The sequence below is a fragment of the Pipistrellus hanaki genome (assembly GCF_964339955.1).
Source record: "Pipistrellus hanaki genome assembly, chromosome: 4".
NCBI lineage: Eukaryota > Metazoa > Chordata > Mammalia > Chiroptera > Vespertilionidae > Pipistrellus > Pipistrellus hanaki.
The window spans coordinates 81,723,427-81,744,735 of record NC_140506.1 but is presented as its reverse complement, the minus strand read 5'-3'; positions in this window follow the sequence as shown (position 1 = coordinate 81,744,735).

Sequence of the window (21,309 nt, the reverse complement as noted above, 5' to 3'; positions counted from 1 at the left end):
TGTGATAGGAATGATAGTAGAAAACTCCATTCTACCATTTTGCAGATAATCCTTTTTTTCATTACACTTTCTTGAAATTTTTTTGTTTGTTTTTAACATTTTCCATAATTAAAAGCTTTTTCTTATAAGAATGAGAAGGGGTTCCTTGAATTAAAATGGGGATGAGAAAAAAATAAAATAAAATAAAATAAAATAAAATGGGGCCGAGAGTCACAGGGGTATTCCCCTCTCTCCAGTAGTCCCATCTGAGCTAACTCCAACTGTCCTCTAGCCCTCTGTGGTACAACTTCATTTCAATAGTCAAGGAAAAGGTTGTCAAAACCTATCATGCTCAAAACACCAGAGCCTAATTCTGACAGCAAGACTGGTTTTGTTTGGCCAAATTTCCTTGTCGACCATCAACCAATATTTTCAAACAGTCGCATAGAGACTTTGCAACCGGTCCTTCCTTGAGTACAAGGAGCATTTGTCAAAACACATACATCCCATCTGAAACTAATACAAAATAGTATTGAATAAAAGAGTAATCAAAAAATAAAACAATACTAATTTAGAAACATGTCCATTTCCTACATCCAACATAGGATTTAGAGTTTGTTGTCATAGTGATTAGGAAACTGGGGGATGGTTTTCCTCTTTTTGTGCCTTTCATGGGGGAAAGGAGGACCTATTGTTCCTCTGCTCTGTTATCCTTCATGATGAATAAAAACAATTTGACCCTAATATATGGTCACAGGTCAAGTAATGGCCAAGGTGAAGGTGTAGGGAAACAGGGGTATTTTTCTGAGCCAAGACATCCATTTGAATAACAATGGAAGCAGTTCAGGTTACATAAGTCTGTTGGTCCTAGGAGAGCCCACTCAAGAAACCAGTCCTGTTTGCCATCCTGCTTCACATCAATTAAGTCTCCTTGCATTGAAATATCTCAAAATTCCACATCAGAGGCAACCACTGAGAAGCTCTGCTGATTTTCCTCAGTCCCATTTTAAGCTTCTCTTTTATTAGCATCAGACACAGTGGCCTGTGGTGGCTGCTCACACTGACACCCTCAGGAGAGCTCAGAAAGTTTGTCCTTAATATTGCCCAATAATTCTACTATAGTGCTTACTGTGGCTTTCTTCTTCAATTAGCAATGTAAATGTGATTGCCTGGGCTTGATCATGACCTTTTCATGGTCACATGGGGAGGCCACCAGCCTACTGGGGGCAAAGCTGTCTGTCTGCTGGAGACTACAATGTCACTATGTCACAAAGTGATTGATAGGAACTTCCAAAGAGGACTGGCATTAAAAGCCTCTTATTAAAAGGGTGAAGTATACCACCAGTGTTCTGTGTCTGTGAGTTCTATTTACCCCCCACAAGAAGTGCTTAACACAGCACTGAATTGGAAATTGTGTTTGCCTTCATTTTCCCAAATTTCCTTCCGGAGTCAGAATGGCAAAGAAAGGCTTCGTTCACTAACCTCACAGAAGGAGCTACATTAAGTTCTAAGTTTGTGATTTTAGAAACGCATCAGCCTACACCTTTTAGAGGAAATGTTGCAAATGATAGAGATGAAGCAGAAGCAGGGTTGTTTATTATTCTTTTGTTTGCTTGCTTGTTTTCTGTTGATTTGGCTTGGTTCCATGTCATTAAGGCCGGGACACTACATCAGCCTTCTTTTGTATATTAGTGCTATGTTATGCTATTCTGGTATGTTATGTGTTATGTTATGTTATGTTATGTTATGTTATGTTATGTTATGTTATGTTATATTATGTTATGTTATGTTATGTTTATTAATGCTAAGTTAATGCACCACTGATCTAACAAGTGAATTTGCCCTCTGGATCTCTCCCTTGACTACCTTGCCACGCTCATACTTACCTCTTCTTTCACTTGCTTTAGTCCAGCCACACCAACCTTCTGTTTCATCCCAACTCTAGATCTTTGCACATACTGTTCCACCCACCCGGAACACTGTTCTCTCCTTCCATCTGGCTAACTCCCAGCCATTCTTCTTGTCTCTGCATAAATACCACTTCCCCCTATTATATGTTTTCACAACTCTCAGCATTTTCCCTTCCTAGATGGAGCTCAGAGGAAATTACGTAGTCAGACATCTTTCCCATTAACTAGTAAGTCACTTACTGGTAGAAACCACATCTGTCTTGTTTCCTGCTGGAGACTCAGTGCCTAGCACGAGGTAGGTATTTAATAAATACTTGCTGGATGAATTTGAAGGAAATGGGGGAGGAGAAAAAGGCATAGGAAGACAGATGTGGAAGTAAAGGCATTTTAGCACATAGATACAATATGCAATGAGAAGGGTTCCAAACAAAACGTGCAATGTTTTCATTAAAATAATAGATTTATTATAGGTTTCACAGTCTTCACTCCTTCTCTTTGCTACTAAAAATATATGAATTCTCTCACATGTGATCTCCTTAGGTTCCTACTTCCATTGGAATGGAAGACCAAGCATAGTTCTCCCCCATCACCTTGTTGATAAGGTGACTGAGATTCAGCAACCTACTATGACTTGTTTAAGATCATTTAGCTGAAAAAAGGACAGCAGCCACACTTGAACCCAGACTGTGCGAGGCATCTGTGGCCACAGCACAAACGGACGCCCCTCTCCTGGCCCAGCCTCCATCCTCTCCTGAGAGGAAAATGTTCTGTAACCATTCTTCATCACTTCTCCCCTTGCTCCTTTGGGAAAGAGATTTTTGCCACTGAAGGAACAGTTAAAATTAGGAGGCGCTGCTTGATTTGCAGGTGCTGTAAATAAAGATGAGACTGTTCTGGTCCCAAAGGCCATTTAACTTTAATTGCAGCCAGAACAGATCAGCGAGTGAGAGGTGACTCAGGCTGATGCTTCGGGAGGGGTGGGTATGACAAAGTATAATGAAATTTATTTTTTCCTTCTCTGCACACAAGGCCGTTAAAAGCTGGTGTGCCTAATGACATAAAATAATAGTGTTTAGAAGTGCAAAGGAGCTTTCATACCAAAGCACTCAAAGTGGTCGTCAAAGAACAAGATTGCAAGATTTGCCCAAACAGTGCAGGTGTAACTGAATCACCTGCAGCCACTATGTGGCCAAGAATACCGGAGATGGAAGCAAACATATTCATGCAACACATTTTTATTGAGTAGCTGCCCTGTGCCAGAGACTGTCTAAGCACTAGGGATAGAACCTGGAGCAAAGTAAAATCTCTACCTCCGTGCCATCTACCATCTTTGTACAGGGTTACTGCCTACAGCTGTGCACTAAAAACTCTAAGGGTGTCTTTCCCATCACAGCCATGGGCAAAGGTACCCAGATGTGGAGAGCCCAACTCGCTCAACAGTACACAGTAGCCCTGAGTCACCGCACTGCTCCTATGTTGGGCCAAGCCACCATCTTTCCCAGTGGCAGTGGTAGCTGTACCTTCCTAACTGGTCTCCCTCATTCTGCCCTGCCCTGCCCCGCCCCATAGTCATTTCTCTACATAACAGATGGATTCTGTTGAAAAACATAAGTCAGATCCTGCCACACTTCTTCTGCTCAGACCCTCCAACCTCTCCCCATCTCACTGAAAGAAAAGCCAACTTCTCAGCGCCTCTCTGACTTCATCTCCTGCTCCTCTCTACTGCTTTCTCTCTCCCAGCCACCCCATTTCCTTGCTATGCCCTGCCTATGCCATGTGTTCTCCAGCATCAGGAGGCTTTTCCTGGTTTCCTCTGCCTGACACTCTGCTGGAGCATTGCCTGGCTGAATCCCCTTGATCCTCATGGCCACCCCAGAAGGTGAGGATTGTTATCGCCCCCATCTTATAGAGGTGTAAACTGAGACTCACCACAGGTCAGTCCTTGTCCCTACACACACAGCAATTTAGTGTCAGCGCTGTGTCCAATCTGACTTCAAAGGCCATAACCCTTTGCTCCTCCACATCGGTCCATGTGCCAGCAGCTGCTGCATCACCTGGGAGCCTATGAGAAATGCAGACTCTCAGCCCACCCCAATACATTAGGTCAGAATCTGCATTTTAATGGGATCCTCAAGGAATCCAGACGCATGACAGTTTAGGAAGCACTGACCTCAACTGGGCTTAACATTTGAATTACCAGGAGAGCTTTAAAATGTCTGGATGCCCAAACTGCACCCCAGATACATTAAAACAGATGCTCTGGGGTAGAAGCTAGACATTCGTCATTTTTAAAGCTCCCCAGGAGATTCTAACACACACACACACACACACACACACACACACACACGCACACACACCTTGCTCTTAACCAATTTTTCAAAAATATTTTCTTATCAAAAGAACCACATCAGCTCCACGCCTACGATATCAGAATCACTAGGGAATCAAGAACCTGCATATGTAACAAAAGCCTTGGGTTATTTTTAAGATTTCACAAGTTTGAGAAGCACTGGCCTGAACACTAGGATAAATTATAGCTCAAAATCTATGGGTGGTCTTTAGGAAGCTGAATTTTTAAAATATATTTTATTGTAAAATGTAATATGCATACAAAAAATTGCAAATACTTATAAAGTGAATATCCTTGTAATAGCCACCCAGGTGAAGCAGTGGAATATGGACAGTATTCCAAAGCCACCTCTGGTCCCTCTTCTACCACAACAGCTCTTTCTTTGCTCAGAAGTAGACACGATTTGAACTTTCATGGTGATCATTTATTTTCTCATCTTTATAGACTTTCTTCCTTTGTATGCATACCTAAAAAATACATTCCATTTTGTCTGTTTTTTTGTTATATAAATGGCATCGTTCTATTTGTTCTCTCTTGTGTATTGTTTCTTTACTCAACATTGTGCAAGCAAGAATCACACTGTGATTCATTTTCATTTCTGTACAGTATTCTAATATATATATACCACATTGTAAAAGAATGCCATTATTTTGATTAGGTATTTAATCTTTTTATTTTTATTTACTTTTTAAAGAATAGGTTTTTTATTTTTAGAGAGGGAAAGAGAGAGAAAAACATCGATGTAAGAGCATAGCATCGATCTACTGCCTCCTGCAAGCCACCTTTAGGGGATCAAACTTGCAATTGAGCCTGTGCCTTGACTGGAAATCGAATTGGCAACCTTCCAGTACCCAAGACAATGCCCAACTGAGCCACACTAGCCACGGCAAGAATATGTAATCTTGCTCATAGTTTGGCCTATTACAAACAATGCTGTCCTGAACCTTCCTGGTGCGCAAATGCATGCACCTGTCCAGGGTAAATACTTAGGACTAATTGCTGGGTTATTGGAAATGTATGTCATGAACTTTGCTGGGGCATGCCAAATACTCCCACCAAAATGCACTTGAAAGTTCCCATAGCCCCAAGTGCTTTTCCATTGATGTAATTCCCTCCTGTCCATCTCTTCATGACAATGTACAAATTGCAGAAAAAGCAATTTGGTGGAAGCTTTTTTTGTCTTGAAGTCAAAAGCCCTTTCTTCCTCAGCCTGCAAGAAAAAAGATTAATGCTGGGCAGTGGAAATTGTGGGAGTTGTCTATTGATGAACTTGCTCCGGGTTAAGCCTGGATAGCAATCATTTCCTCCAGGCTTCCTCCTACGACTCCATGAGTGGGAAACATTTATCACGAGCTCAGGCATGTGGAATGACAAGACACTTGTGCCATAATGATTTTCCTTCTTTTTATCACAAAGAAGATAATCAATCAAGGTAGAAGTACTCAAGTGGGACCTGTTGCACTGTGTTTGCCAAAAAAGAGCAGATCAGACAAGCTGCTAACGGATCTGGCCAGTGACTAATGCCTCCTTTGCTCATGGCCTGTTCTCAAACAATAAATAGTAAAACCATCTCTTCCTCCCTGTTTCACTGATTCATTCATTCATTCATTCACTCATTCAACCTGAACTATTGAGAGCCTACCAACCACTAGAGATTCAACATTGAACAAGCAGATATGGTCCTGCTTTCAAAGACCTTTCATACTACTAAGAAAATTAATAAAGCCACAGGGTATCACTTGAATGGTATTTATCAAGCACCTATATTGTGCTGATACACCAGATTTAGAAGTCAGCAGGACACAGTCCCCATCTTCAAGAGCTTACCAACTAGTTTAGCTGACTTCTATGCACAATACAATAGGAGCTGTGATAGATGTAAGTACAAACTGCCTATCAGAGCCAAAGTCTATCCATTAAGATATAAATAATAAAAATGCAAGGAAGAAAAAATTACTGCCATCATCATCATAGTTAATATCACCAAATAATACCTATTCTTGTCAATAGGACTGTTTAACATACTCTTCTTGATAGAACAAACTTTGCTTCCTGCAGAAACCCTATGAGAGAAATGATTTTATTGGTCCTATTTAAAAGATGAGGACACAAAGGTTCCAAGTAGTTAAAATAGCCTGACCAGAGCCACACACACTATCGATGGTGGAACTGGAATTGGGCACAGGGCCATCAGAGAGACCTAAAGCTTTACATTTGCAAAACATTGGTCATCACATTGGAAAAGACAAAAATAACCCAAAGTCCAAAGATGGCAAACTGGTCAATAATCCTACTTCCATGCAATTATACTTCAGTAAAATGGTCTAAGGATATTAAAATAAATGATGTAGGTCTGCATGTTGACCTAGGAAGACTTTATATTGCTTTTAAAAGTATGTATTGCAATTATATTGTGTTGTAGCAATATTATTTTTTAAATCACTTCATACATATATGCCTAGAAAAAAGAATATGGAAAGCATTTCAAGGGCAAGGATGTTTTTCTGTTTTTCATACACTTTTTGAAGAAATGAATAATTTCTTAGGTAGTAAATTAGTGAAATGATGAATGGATATATGGATGTGCAGATAAATGGATGGATGAGCATGCCAAAATGCAAGCAAGCATAATCTTGGTGGTAGGTTTGGGATGAATTCTTTTCTCTTTGTTTATCAGTGTGTGTGTGTGTGTGTGTGTGTGTGTGTGTGTGTGTTTCACCAATTAACATAGATTGGGTATGTGATTAGGGAAGAGAAGGATATCCAGTCATCTTCAGGATTACATCTTGAAAAGAATACAAGTCAGGAGGCTGAAATCTAGTACTGATCCTAATCGCTGAATTAAGCTTATAATTTGTTTCATTAACTTAGATGTCAGTATCAGATCTCAATATGTAAGTGCTCAAAACTCATAGATACAGAGAACAAATTGATGGTTGCCAGATTGGAGGGAGGATGATGGATTGGTGCAAAAAGGAACAGATTAAGAAGTACAAATTGCCATTTACCAAACAGGGATGTGATGTACAGCACAGGGAATATAATTAATAATAATAGCTATGTATGAAGTCAGAGGGGAGCAAGACTTATCAGGGGCATTACTTCATAAGTTATATAAATGTCTAATCACTATGTTGTACAACTGAAACTAATATAATATTGCATGTCAACTGTAATTGAAAGATAAAAAAATGAATATGTAAGTGTTTAATTCACACTTTACAAGTGCCTTACTTAGTTCTATCATTTGTAAAGTAGGGTTTAAAACATCTTTCAGATCTTTCCTATAGATGAAACAGAGTTTTCTAAACTTACATCATATAAAAACTACCTTCATAAAGCAACAGCAACAAAATACAAATAATGTATCTTCATTATTTTTGCCACAGCTGGGTTCCTCCTACAAAATTGTTTTCTTGCAGTCAAATAAACTTGTAGATTTAAATAATTTATTAAATTATTAAATCTCTGCTCCAAACACTGCTAGTATCACTTGCCATCAATCCTACTAACAATGAAAATTGTGAAATAACGAAGACAAAACAACTTTGACTTCTTTCTATATATTGTTGACTGCTAAAGACTAAGAGCCCGTGTCCTGTTCTCTTCACTGAAAAGGAAGTTTAGCAAGTGTTGGAGTGGCATTAAATCAGGCTAACATCACACTGAGACTCTCCATTTAATATAAAGAAAGTTGGAATAGAAATAAATTTTCACTGTGTGATTCAGTATGTTACAATATTGTATCTTAAAACAAATGTCAAGTACTGCCATATTATTCATCTTGGAAAACACTGGTTTAAAGTAACTGGGTAAGTTAAGTATATGTAGATAATTAATAATAGCAGCTACCATATACTTCAGTATTTACTATAGGAGTTCAACATTCATAGTCTCCAATCTTCAAAAACACTGCAAAAGGTGATTATTATGCTCATTTTATAGATGGGAAAACTGAGGTAGAAATTAACTAATTGTCTCAGATTACAAAGCTACTGAGTGGCAGAGTCTGAATCTCCATCAGGGTCTCTCTGGCTTCAGAGAACATTAGAAAATCTGGGGAAGAGCAGCTGAAATTCTCACCTACTGTTGGTGGTGATAGAAAACAGAAAACCACCCTGGAAATGTCGAACTGTTTGCTAAAGCTACCTGTACGGATAGCCTGTGTCACCCTACTCAAGAGAAATGTGTACAGATAACCCACTGAGATTCAAAATGGCTCTTGAGGCGATGCTTTTCCCTTTTTAGGAAGACACCTGAAGATGGAATACTGGTAGAAGTTAAAGCCATGACCCAAAGTAGTTCTCATCTCAAGAAAGAATACTCAGGCTATTGCAGTACCCTGACCTGGGACCATGGGTGAGGGCTGAGGTGGCAATGGAAAGTAGCAGCCACTGCATCCTTCTTTGACTATGACTTCTTTCACCCATGTGTCCAACACATATGTCTATTTTCCTTTAAAAGAGCCTGGTGTCAAAGTCAAATTAATAATGGCTACCATTTATCGATTATGCACCATGTGCCAAGTACTGAACAAAGCAATTTACATTATCCCATGTAGTCTTTGTGAGATAGATATTATCCCCATTTTATAGGTAGGAAAACTAGGGCTCGGATAAGTTTATTTACGAAGATTACATGGCCAAAAGGTGATAAAGTTGAGATATGAACCTAGCTGACCTGACACCAAAGCCCAAGAAAGTTAGAAATGTTTGAAATAAACTATTTCTCTCCATCCTAAGCCCCTTGAGTTACAACAGGAGCCAACAGGGAGTTCTATTATACCGAAATAGATGGAAAGCCTACTAGAGAACAAACAATGACTTTTATCACCACTAAAAATAAAAGATAACCTTAATTCCTGGGGGAATTAGTATTATAAGTATTACGGTCAAAGAACACAACTAAAGGGGACTATCTTGTGGATTTATCATTCCAATTTCAACAGTTAAGCTTCTCACAACCCACTAGATGCCCAAAGGAAGACGAGGCTTACACATCTCTGTAGTTTATCATTCAATTTTCAGAGCATTTATGGAAGGTCACTATAACATGTTCCCCTGGAATTACATAAAGAATTGTAATCGTTCAGATTTCCCGATTTGTATTCCAAGCACTGTCCTATATGAGGTCAGGAAAAAAAAAAATCACAAGGTGAACGTATATCATTCCCCCTAACCTGGAAATAAATGAAAATCTCTGCTGGAATAGTTCTCTCGCCTCCTCCTGGGGAATCTGACAGTATCTGCAGCACTCATTTCATTACACATCTCGCAAGTGTTTCACAAAGATAATTACTGGGAGCACCTGAGGTTACAACAATGCTGTTTTTCTCTTTTTCCCAAGCGCTTCTTGCACCAGAGCTAAGATAATTCTGCTCTTGTCCTGGCCTCGTGGGCCGCAACCTAATCTCGCCATCTTGCAATTGACTAAGAACTATCCCATGTGAAAGCTCCTGTCTAAAGGTGACATAAAAACACATGTCGAATGTATTCACTGCATGTAAGATCCGAATTTGTACTTGTTCTAGTAGAAGGTTCAGTGAAAGAGATGACAAACACAGGGCAAAGAAGCCATGTGCTATGGACTAAGTGCTTGTGACAACCCCCCTCCCCTAAATTCATACGATGGAGCCTAATCCTCAATGCGATGGTATTAGGAGGGGAGATCTTGGGAGATGATGAGGTTTAGATAAGGCCATGAGGGTAGAGCCCCCATGATGAGATCTGTGGCCTTATAAGAAGATGGAGATCCCAGAGCTTTCCCACCTTGTGAGATCACAGTGAGAACTTTTGTGACTAAGGAAGTGGGCTCTCACCAGACACAGGGTCTGTTGGCAGCTTGATCCTGGACTTCCAGCCTCTAAATTACCACTGCTGCTGAAACCGGTTTGGCTCAGTGGATAGAGCGTCGGCCTGCAGACTGAAGGGTCTTGGGTTCGATTCCGGTCAAGGGCATGTACCTTAGTTGCGGGCACATCCCCGATAGGGGTGTGCAAGAGGCGGCTGGTCGATGTTTCTCTCTCATCGATGTTTCTAGCTCTCTATCCCTCTCCCTTCCTCTCTGTAAAAAATAAATAAATAAATAAATAAATAAATAACCACTGCTACCTAATTCACACCCTTGTTGACTTGCCTGGCTTCCTTCTCCTGTCTCATTTCCTCCAAACCATTGTATCTCCTTTTCTCCCCAGACACATCCTAGGGCATGCTCATTACCTCCTCTGATTGCTACAGTCAGATTTGGGGTTTAGAAATTAATAGAGGTCCCAAGAGATTCTTACATAAGGTGACATATGCAAATTTTAAAATAATATCTCTCAGCAGAATCTTAGCCAAACAATGAAATGGTGCCTTTGTTCCCTCTTTGCTCTAATTTTATAACAGTATTTCACTCCAGAAATCCTGCCTCCCTGGTGTGAGGGAGAGTTTCCCAGAATGCTTAGCCATAACGCCTCTTATTTTATACGTTCTCACAGCATCTTGGCCCAATCATTGCTTCTAAGACTGGAAACCCGGTGAATGTCTATTAATTTGAATTTATTAGGAAGCAGATCTTTAGTGGGCTTTGGAAGTGGTAAAACACTCTCATGAGGACAGAACAGTTTGAAGACACTTCCCATGTACCTCCAACACAATGAGAGAAGGCACACTCCATTTCTTCCCAAGACAACTTTACTGCCTCGCTCAGACGCTCTCTATTCTCATATCTAAAGCAGATTTCAGAGTTTTACTTCTTAGGAAAGATTAATAATATATCAGGAACATAAAGGCAACAGGAGCATAAATTTCATGGCAAACATATAATCAATGTTTCATAATGTTTTCTGAATAGGAGGACATGTAAGGTTTGCTCTCTATAATTTCTTTCCCAGGCCTCATAAATAAACAATGACTCTCTTTCCCCATGTTCCAATGATTTATAGGCAGGTCTTTAAGTGCTCCCATTCATTACTAATGCATTGCATAATGCGCCGTAATAATTGAATATAGCTTGAGTATAATCGTTTACCATATTAATAAAGCATCAATACTATTTAAAGCAGCAACCCTTTCATTTCACACAAACAATCCCTGGGTAAGAACAGGAAGACAATAAGCATGATGCATCAAAATACAGAAATCTCAGAAATCCCCTTCAGTCACAGGGGAGCCAGCAGAAAATGCTGGTGTCCCTAGAGGCAAATTTTCAAAGCCTGGGGACAACCACGTCCCATATCCTCCTGTGGCAGCAGGAATTGTCTTTATTTTCACATTGCAAGATCTAGAATCATCTATGCAGCCATGGGTGCAAAACCTTTCTGGGGAAGGACAGCAGAGACCATAATTCCAAGCCCCACACAGTCACCTGTTTGTGCAATCTTAGGGGAAGTGAGGAGCCCTTCTCCGAGAATAGAATTAACCCTTGCCGTTTAATATTTCATGCCACCCTGGCAACTCCCTAACAAGAACAAATGGCTTCAGCTGAAGTGAGGCTTGTTTATCCTGCGCAGGATTTAATGATGAGGACAGCCGAGCAGTGCGTGTCCTGAAACATATTCCACCTGCAGTTGTTAGAGCAGTATCATTGCATTTGCCATGCACAGGGGAAATTAATGCCCATACTTTCTGGGTTTTGACACATGGGAAAAACAGCTATTGTCTCAGCTGAAAATTGAACATAATTAAACAGGGGGGGAAATAACCTTTTTATTTTTTACTAGAGGGCAGGGTCTGGTAGGAAGGGGGGAAATGAATTATTTTAGAGATAATTATTTTTAAGATAGGATGGCTAGTTGCCTGGATTTTCATTTTTGTGTCTTGCTTCCTTTGCTCTTCTCCACCAAAAGAACATCTGTTTCATGAGCTGGGTTTGCCAGCCCTTCCTCCTCATTTTTCAGATGATGAACTCACTCTGCATTGTGATTTATGAACCTCCGAGTTCCCACGGCGAGTTTGGCTGGCAGGAGAACTCAGCACTTCTGTTTCAACTGGCAAAACTTCTTCAAGGCGTGCAAGCCTCTGGATAAAGCACATTGAAGTGATGTCCAACTGGATGGAAAATAGGGCAGAAAGGGTGATGCTCCCTGAAAGATGTGAATTGTGCCATAAATGTCTAGCGACCATCAAAGATTGACTGCTGGGAAGTACCCACCCATCCAAAGATTACATATCCCAGCATCCCTTGCATCTGGGTGGGGTCATGTGACTTTTTCTCACCAATTGAATGTGAGTAAAAGTGATTTGCATTTTCACCAATACAAAGTAGGTAATAAGCAGATGTGCCTTATCCACCGTCTTTTGTCCCATCAGCCAACAGAAGAGAGAGGACTTTGAGGCCAAAGAAGAGGGCAGAGCGACAAGATAGAAGGAGTCTAGGTCTTTCAGTGGCTTCACAGAATGTTGTCCAAAGGTCTTTTCATGAGCAAGGAGTAAATTTCTAGTGGGTAAAGTCATTGAGGTGTCAGGAAATTTTGGTTTTAGCAGTTAATCAAAGCACACAAATCAAAGCACTTCAGTAGAAACAAGGTGAAAACTGGAAAGAATGATAATGATTACTGCTTAGGCCATAGTAATTCAGGACAAACCTGCATGTAATTTTGTTAGTTTTTTTCACTTTTCAAATCACCGTCTTCTTTACCCTTCTGTTCTCAGGATGCTGTTTCATCAATTCTAACATTTTTTTTATAGCTAATCATGTCCCTGTCACCTCATCTTATGCTATCTTCATTAGTGCCTTCAAAATCCGAGCTGCACTATATGATCCTTCACCTATATTGTTATCCTAATTATCCTCTAGCTCTCGGTTCAATAGCACTTCTTCAGGAACCCTTTCCTGACCACCCATCATTCTGGTGGTCAGATCCCATTATTGTCAACTTTCATAGCCTGTGTTTTCCTAGCTAGCACTTACCACAAAAACTATTTTATTTTTATTTGTATGATTATTTGATTAATTCTCATCTCCCTGGGTAGACTTCAAATGAAGGCAGAACTGTGTCTAGGTTTGGCTCAGCATTTTATTACCAATGCCTGACATATATTTAGCACTCAATAAATATTAATAAGTGGATCAATCATACTAAAAATGGTGAAATTATTTCTATATCCCAAGTATTTTACATTTTCTCTCCCCGAACCCTGAAAGGTAAATATTAACATCCTCAATTTATATACAAAGAAACTGAGATTCTGAAAACTTAAAAGCAATACCCAAGGACACACAGCTTACAATTAGTGGAATTGAAATTTGAACCAGTCTGTCTGAGTCAAGATCTCTCCTTGTGTATGACTATGTGCAGAAATATCTTCTAATCTAGTCTTGATATTGTTTGATTTTTCAACAATTCATATTTATCATTTTTAGGATCAATAAAACTCTTTGTTTTGAGTATTTGTTTGTTCTTGGGGTGTAATTTTCATACAATGAAATGCCAACGTCATTATCAGTTTTAACAAATGCATATACCCATGTAACTCATAACTCCAACAAGATACAGAACTTTCACTATCATGCTGTGAAGCTCCCTGGTGCCCCCTCTCTTTCAATCCCATCCCTGCCCGTAGAAGCAGTTTTTCACATGTGGCTCTTTGTCCTATTTTTAAAACTTCATAGAAATAGAATCATTTGTTATTTTTCTATTGTGTGTGGATCAGTCTTTGTGTTGCTGAGTTCCATTAGATAAATATACCTTTTATGGTATCTATTCACCTGTTAATGGACATCTAAGTTGTTTCCAGTTTGGGTCTATTATTAAGAAAGCTTCTATGAACATTTCTGTACATGCCTGTTTGTTGGCATATGTTTTCATTTCTCTTAGGTAAAACCTGAAGCTGAAACTGCCAGATTATCAGTTGGGTATATACAGTCAGTCCTCGGATTATGTTGGACTCGACTTATGTCATTTTGTGGCTACATCACCTTCTCCCATTTACAATATTTATTTTTTTAAAAAAGTTCTGTCATTTCAAGTATGTACATATGTGCTTTGTGTTTTTTTATTATTTATTTACCACAAGTAAAGGTCAGGAATTGTTATCTTTCTTTTAGATTTTTTTTTTACTGTTTCACTTTATTACTGCTATGTATGTGCTCCATGTAGGTGCTTATGTAGGTGGGTAATGACTTACAGGGAAAATTGAGTTACGTAGGAATGGATTTCCAATGTAACCCGAGGGCTGCCTGTAGTTAATTTTTTAAGAAATTGCCAAAGCCAATCATTTGTTAAAGTGGATGTACCTTGTTACATCCATCCCAGCAATGTAATAGAATTCCAGTTGACTCACATTATCACCAATATTTGGGGTTGTTGATCATTCTAGAGGGTATAGTGGTATCTCATCATGGTTTTGATTTGCATTTACATAATGATTAACCAGAATATTTTCTTATGCTTTTTGGCCATTTGTATATCTTTGTGTAGTATCTATTGAGTATTGTGCTCAATTTTGTCAGGTTTATTCTACTAAACAGAGAAGAAGAAAGAAGAGAAAAAGTAAAAAAAAAAAAAAAAAAAAAAAAGAGGGAGGGAGAGAAGGAGGGAGGGAGGGAGGGAGGAAGGGAGGGGAAACTAATTATTTCATCAAGCAACTCTACAAGAATCTCTAGTAGCTTCCAAACAAATTGCGATATGGGCCACATTCAAACTTCCAAATGCAATATTATATCCTGGTCTCATGAATGAGCTCCTTTTATTATGCTGGACGGAAATAGAAACCTCTCTATCTGAACTTAAGTCTACCTGAATGCCATAAACAGTGGCATGATACACAAGGGCATGCCAGGTGCATAAAAAAAACACACCACTACCTTTGAGGCAAGAGCATCCCATCTTGATAAAGAAGCACAGCCATCCAGGAGGGATGTATTATTAACCCACCATGGCACAGGTGACTCCAAAATAGGCAGAGACTTCAAAATCTACAGACAAAAGTTCCTGATGGCCCAGTGGGTACATCCTAGAACAAGGAATTCCAACATGATGTCTAGTAAAATGTCGCCATCTTCTTAACCACCATGCTCAGCCTGTGCTGAAATGACACCACCATCCAGTTAGAAAAGGGACCCTAGCTGTCAGAGGGTTTTAATTCCATTAATAAACTCAAAAGTGCATCCTTTCCTAAGAAGGCAAATTGTGAGTGTTTAGCCATTTGAAGGCTCAATTATCACGTTTGCCCTTGCAATTAGGAAATGACTCCCACTAATTGGGTAATTGTGTACCTAAGTGCCCAATTTATGTGGGCAAATTGGAGGTATGATATATGCAAATCACCCTGCATGCACAATTTTTGTCCCATTAAAGCTAACTGTCACTGCATGCCAATCACAGAGACAGTCAATCATATCTGCCTCTTTTTGAGTGAATCCTTTTAGCTAAAGTGATTCTTGATGTTTGAGCCTCACTAATGATATAAAATAATATTGTATTATTCTTTCTTTTTTTAATGTATTTTTATTTATTTCAGTCAGAGGGAGAGATAGAAACATCAATGATGAGATAGAATCATTGACCGGCTGTCTCCTGCATGCCCCACACTGGGGATCGAACCTGCAACCCAGGCATTGACCAGAATAGAACCGTAACTTCCTGGTTCAACCACTGAGCCGGCTGGGCAATATTGTATTGTTTATATGGAACCTAGTATTAAATAAGAATCGTTTTATCTTCCTAGCAAAAATGAGAGACTAGTGAGCTATGGATTCTTACAAATGATTAATGCTGCCTTTCTCCGAAGGAATCGGTCAGCTCTTATTGCTGAAGGAGGTATCAGTTCCCAAGTAGAGGGCACTTGATATCTAAAATATTTGAAGTTTCTGTTCATGTTTCTCAATAGCTACTCTATGCCAGACACTGTGCTAAACATTCAACACACACTATCTCATTTAATCCTAGAACAGTGTTAGGAAGTAGGTACTGTTCATAGTCTCATTTTACAGTTACAAAACTGAGGCACAGAGACATTAAGGGACTTCCTCAAAGTCACAGAGCTTCCAAGTGGAAGCACCTCCTTCTCTTCCACCTCCCGTCTCCAACCCATCCTCACGTTCTATGGGTTCCACCTGCTTAATTTCTTTCAAATCAAGTTATTCTCTTCATTTCCATTGCCACTAGACGGACTCTGGCCACCCTCATAACAATGGTTTTCAAGTTGACCTCCCCACTCATATACCTCAGCCAGGGAGATCTTTCAATAATGCAAATCTGGCCATGTCACTCCTCTGGCTGAAATTCTATTGCCTTCATGATGAGGTTCAAACTCCTTTACACAACAAACAAATCCTGTCATGAAACTTCCCAGAGAACCTCGGAGAAGTCACGGAACTCTCTTCCATCAGGCTCTCATCTCCTGCACAACAACGGAGCTGCTCTTGTTAACATCTTCAGTGATTCCACATGCCAGGTCAGCTCTCAGTTCTCATGACTCAAAGTGTCAGGATCATTTTACACAGTGGATGCTCTCCCTGTCCATTTCTTCTCCACTTTGATTCCTAGAAACCACACCTGGTTTCCCCCTTCCTCACTGGATGCTCCTTCTCACTATCCCAGGATCCAGTCCTTGAATCTCTTCTCTTTTTATACTTATTCTCACAACAAGCCCTTTGGGCAACGAGACCTTAAATCCCATGTCCACAATCAGGTCTTTAAAATGTGACCCTCCAGCGCTAACTTCAATCCTGAACTTCAGGATCAGATTTCCAATTATCTAGCTCAGTCTCTATTTGGGTATCTAATAGGCACCTTAAATTTATTGATCTTGCCAAAAACTATTGATCTCACCACTTACTCCCAAACCTGTTCCTCCCACAGTTGCCCCGCCTCACTACATGGTAACCCTGTCTTTCCAGCTGTTCAAGAGTCATTTTTCTTCTCTTTCCCTCAAGTCTCACATAAAATACATCATCTCTTCCTGTCTGTTCTACCTTCAACATGTATCGCCATTGTAACTGCTCCTCACCACTTCCACTACAAGCACTGTGATCCAATCCACTGTCATTTCTCACCAGCACTGCTAACATAACCTCTGTCTCCCTGCTGCCACCTTTACTCCCTAATGTGTATTCTCAACACGACACAGTGATATTTTTTAAACATAAATCTGATCATGTGACTCCCGCGCTCAACCCTTTTCTCTACTTGGCCCAATGGTTTTTCTTGCACACTTAGAAAAAGAATTCTAAATCATCTCCAACTCCCATTCTTTCCTTCTAGCCTCTCAATGTGCATGTAAAATTATAATTATACTTTAGTCAACTGCCTATCCATGCATATTTTATACCCTGCTTAGTTCCCCTAATGTAATTCCATCCTACAATGCATCCGATTCCCCTCTTGGTCAATAATACCCATTAAATAATAATAACCACAGTTATCCATTACTGAACGCTTAGTGTATGTGAACCATTTCTCTTACTTGGTTGGCTACATTCTAGAACATAAAAAAAAAAAATTGAGTCATGTCTGGAATTGCTCCATTGGGCTCAGCATGATGCTCAGGTTTCTCTTCCTGTGGCCATATGTGATGTCTACAGCAACTACTGGGCTCACAATGACAAAAAGAAGCCCCAGTCACAGCTCTATTGATTTTTTCTTACTTGGCATTAATGTCTCCCAGATTCCTGAAAACTTACAGGCTCCCACCATGTGACCTTCAGCAGAGACCAAAGCTCAGTGCCCAGGTGGTGATCAGCAGATGATGTTTTACTGAAGCCCCATGTTCCTCTGCATCCTGCTTTCAAGCTAAGTCATACAGAATGACGTTTCCCCCATTGATTCATATTCACTAGAAAGGATCAGGCAAGACAGTTCCCCAATAAGGGCGTTGTTCCCTTCAATTGTGGTAATTAGGATGTGTGCCATGTTCCTCTTTACAGACAAAAACTCTTCTTTACCAACAGGACCCATATTTTATCCAGAGTGGCTGACAAATATCTTTCCCAGAATCCCTTGCAGTTAGAAATGAGCAGGCGACCCAGGTCTAGCCAATGAGATGTAGGTAGTAGATGTCTACTGGGTAGGCCTTCTGCAAAAGCTATTATTATCCAAGCAAAAATGAAATAAACTCCATAATTCTTGCCCTTCCATTTCTCCCTAGTAGGAGGAGAGCACAATGGCTGGACATAGAAAAGCCATTTTGTGCCCATTTTTACAAAGATATCTGCAAAGAATGCTTTGTAAAAAAACAAAGACAAAAGAAGCCCAGGTCCCTCACAGTTTTTCTGGATCCCCTCACCAGGGTTGGATTTCCTAAATATCGCCAAACTTCTCATCACATGAAGGAAATATACTTTCTCCTTATTTAAACCACTATTTTTTTTTTTAGGTATTCTGTTTCATGAAGCTGAGTACAAGTCATCTGATGTTTTCTTTCTTCTTGATCTTTCATGTTGACGACATTACAGAGGTCTCCCCTTTTCCCTCCATGATTACCTTCACCCTGCACCACCCCACCAGGCCTTTACCACACTAGTGTCTGTGTCCATGGTTATGCATATATGCACATGAGTTCTTTGGTTAATCTCTCCATCTGATATTTTCTGTTACTGTTTTTCTTAACCATCTATGTCTCTGAAATATCTCATTAGGCAAAGAAAAAGAAAGGTATTATCTTCTTCCTCAATGACCATGCTATTCTTCCTGCCCCCACAAATCAATCAAGTTTGCCTTTGTATCAACTTCCTTGGGTCATTCACTCAATAGATATTTACTGATGCCTACTATGTCTAGGCATTGTTAATGTTTAAGTCTTCTGGAGAATGAAAAATAATTCTCCAATGTGCCTTTACCTTAATTCTTAGGTGAATCCATATACTAACATGGTCTTCAATCATCTGCACTAGAACCTTTCTTATGTCACACAGTCTTCTTCTTCCTCCTCCCTCCACAGTAAATAACTGTCAGCTGATTTTCTCCAAACCCAGAAAGTTCTTATTCAAGATTTTCAAGCAATCTTTGGTAATCTTCCAAGTGGAGGACAGGATGAGACCAGTTGTGATTCTCTTAAAGTTTAAAGCATCTGGTTGCAACAAGGTCAGATTTGGTGATTTCTAAAATTTCTTAAGGATCTAAAATTCTGACTTATACCTAATTCTCTCCTATAATTGCCCTTCACCTTCTACCCACAGACACACTTCTGATTAGGGAGAAATCTTGGACAATATAGAAATGCCAGATTCCCCTTGAATCTATATGAGAGACCAATATTAGTTTGGTTACCTTATTTTCCTTCAGGCACCAAGCCCTTTTTTACATAAGTAATGAGAAAAATTCAATCAATTTCCAAAAGAATAGATGAGAAGAACTGCCATATTTGAGAGTGAGAGAGGATAAGTTTTAGGAATCCTGAATAATTGAAACAAAATGCAACGTTGATGCTTTTGTCTTTATAATGCCCTTTCAAAACAAAGACTCCACCTCTATCCCTCTCCAGAAAAAATAAATAAAAATACCGTATATCCAAGCATTCAGAAATTATTCTATGAATTACATCTCTGAAAGCCTGGAGATGTCTACGTGTGAAACATTAGCCAAGAAATATTTTTAATAAATCCCCTGTGTTTGGGCATAGATGCTCCACAGGAAATGGGACAGCTAAACCTTTGGTTTGCAGGTTTCTCTTTTTCCCCTTCTTTCAGAAGGAACAATGAAATCTCAACAAGTAGCTTAACTCTGTACTTACTACAGAGATTTCCCAACCTCAGCACTATTGACATTTTGGGCTGGACAGCTGTGTGTTGTAGGGCTGTCCTGCGCCTCGCAGGATGGTTAGCGGAGTCCCTGGCTTCCACCTATTAGATGCCAATAGCATCCCCAACACAACAACTCCGCTGTGTTGAGATAGGCAGGCTACTCCCTGGGCTCTGCTGGCAGGAAGCCAAGACTTGCTTAACTGCCCTTAGTACCTTTGCTACTACTGAGCCCAAACAGCCAATCAGAAACTAGACTAAAGGACACTGCTATTTACAAGATTTACTTCAGGGGTCTTAGGGTCTTTCCCTTTGCTCACGCATGCAAGCTAACAAGGAAGATTGTCCTTCAAGTGACCTTCCTTCCTTTAAATACTAACAAGCATACGTCTGGGCGGAGATTTAACATGCTAATGAGACATGACATAAGAAAAAGCATATAGTGACTATGCAAGTGCCAAAAAGCCCCGCCTCTACATACTTGGGTGTCAATATTTCTGCCTAAGTCTCTTTAAAATTCTCCCCAGCCTGTGTTTAAGTAGCAGCTTGTTTTCTCTCCCTTTATGTTGCTGGCTTCCTTGTACACAAGCTAAATAAACCTTTCTCTGTATCAGTTTCTGGTGATCTCTTTTGATTGCTATCCTAGGGGGATCACAAGAAACCAGGGCACCGGTAACAGTAACTATCGCCAGGGGACAAAATTGCTCCGTATGAGACCATTGCCCGACAACAAGCAGGCCTCGGCTGTGCTGGTTTTACTTGAGAGTGAACTTAGAGTATTGGGCCCCATGCACCCCTGAATAACATCTTACCAATGCTCACCTGGGCAGCTGCACAACTTGTAGAGTGAAATTAGCTCAACCCCCACCATGCATAGAAATCTAATGCACATGCAACTGTATCACAAGAGGGGGAAAATGCATGTGTTTGTATTTATTACTTTATTTTTTTTACTTTTTTAAAGTTTTTAATATTTTATTTTATTTTTATTAAATTATGATCTGTGTACATATACCATATTACTTTAATTAAAAACAACTCATTAGAACAAAAACCATCCAAGTTCTTTCTCTGATGCTACATTCTTCTGACTTCCTCCTAGTTCATAGGGCTCCAGCTTCTTAGCCAACTCTTCCTCTTCTTCATTCTCACCTATCAAATTCCTCAGGTCACAGGCCCAGGACCTCCTCTTTTCTCTATATATACCCAGGGCTCCAAATACCACCTTTATCCTGATAATTCTGAAGTTCTGTATCTGGCTCAGACTTCCACTCTGAATTCCAAACTTGTATATCCAGTTATCTACTGCTGTCTTCCTTAGCTATCTCCCAACATCTTACCCTTAACAATTTTTTAAATCTCTTGCTTTTTTCTTCCCCCAAATTGTTTCATATCTATTCTTTCTCC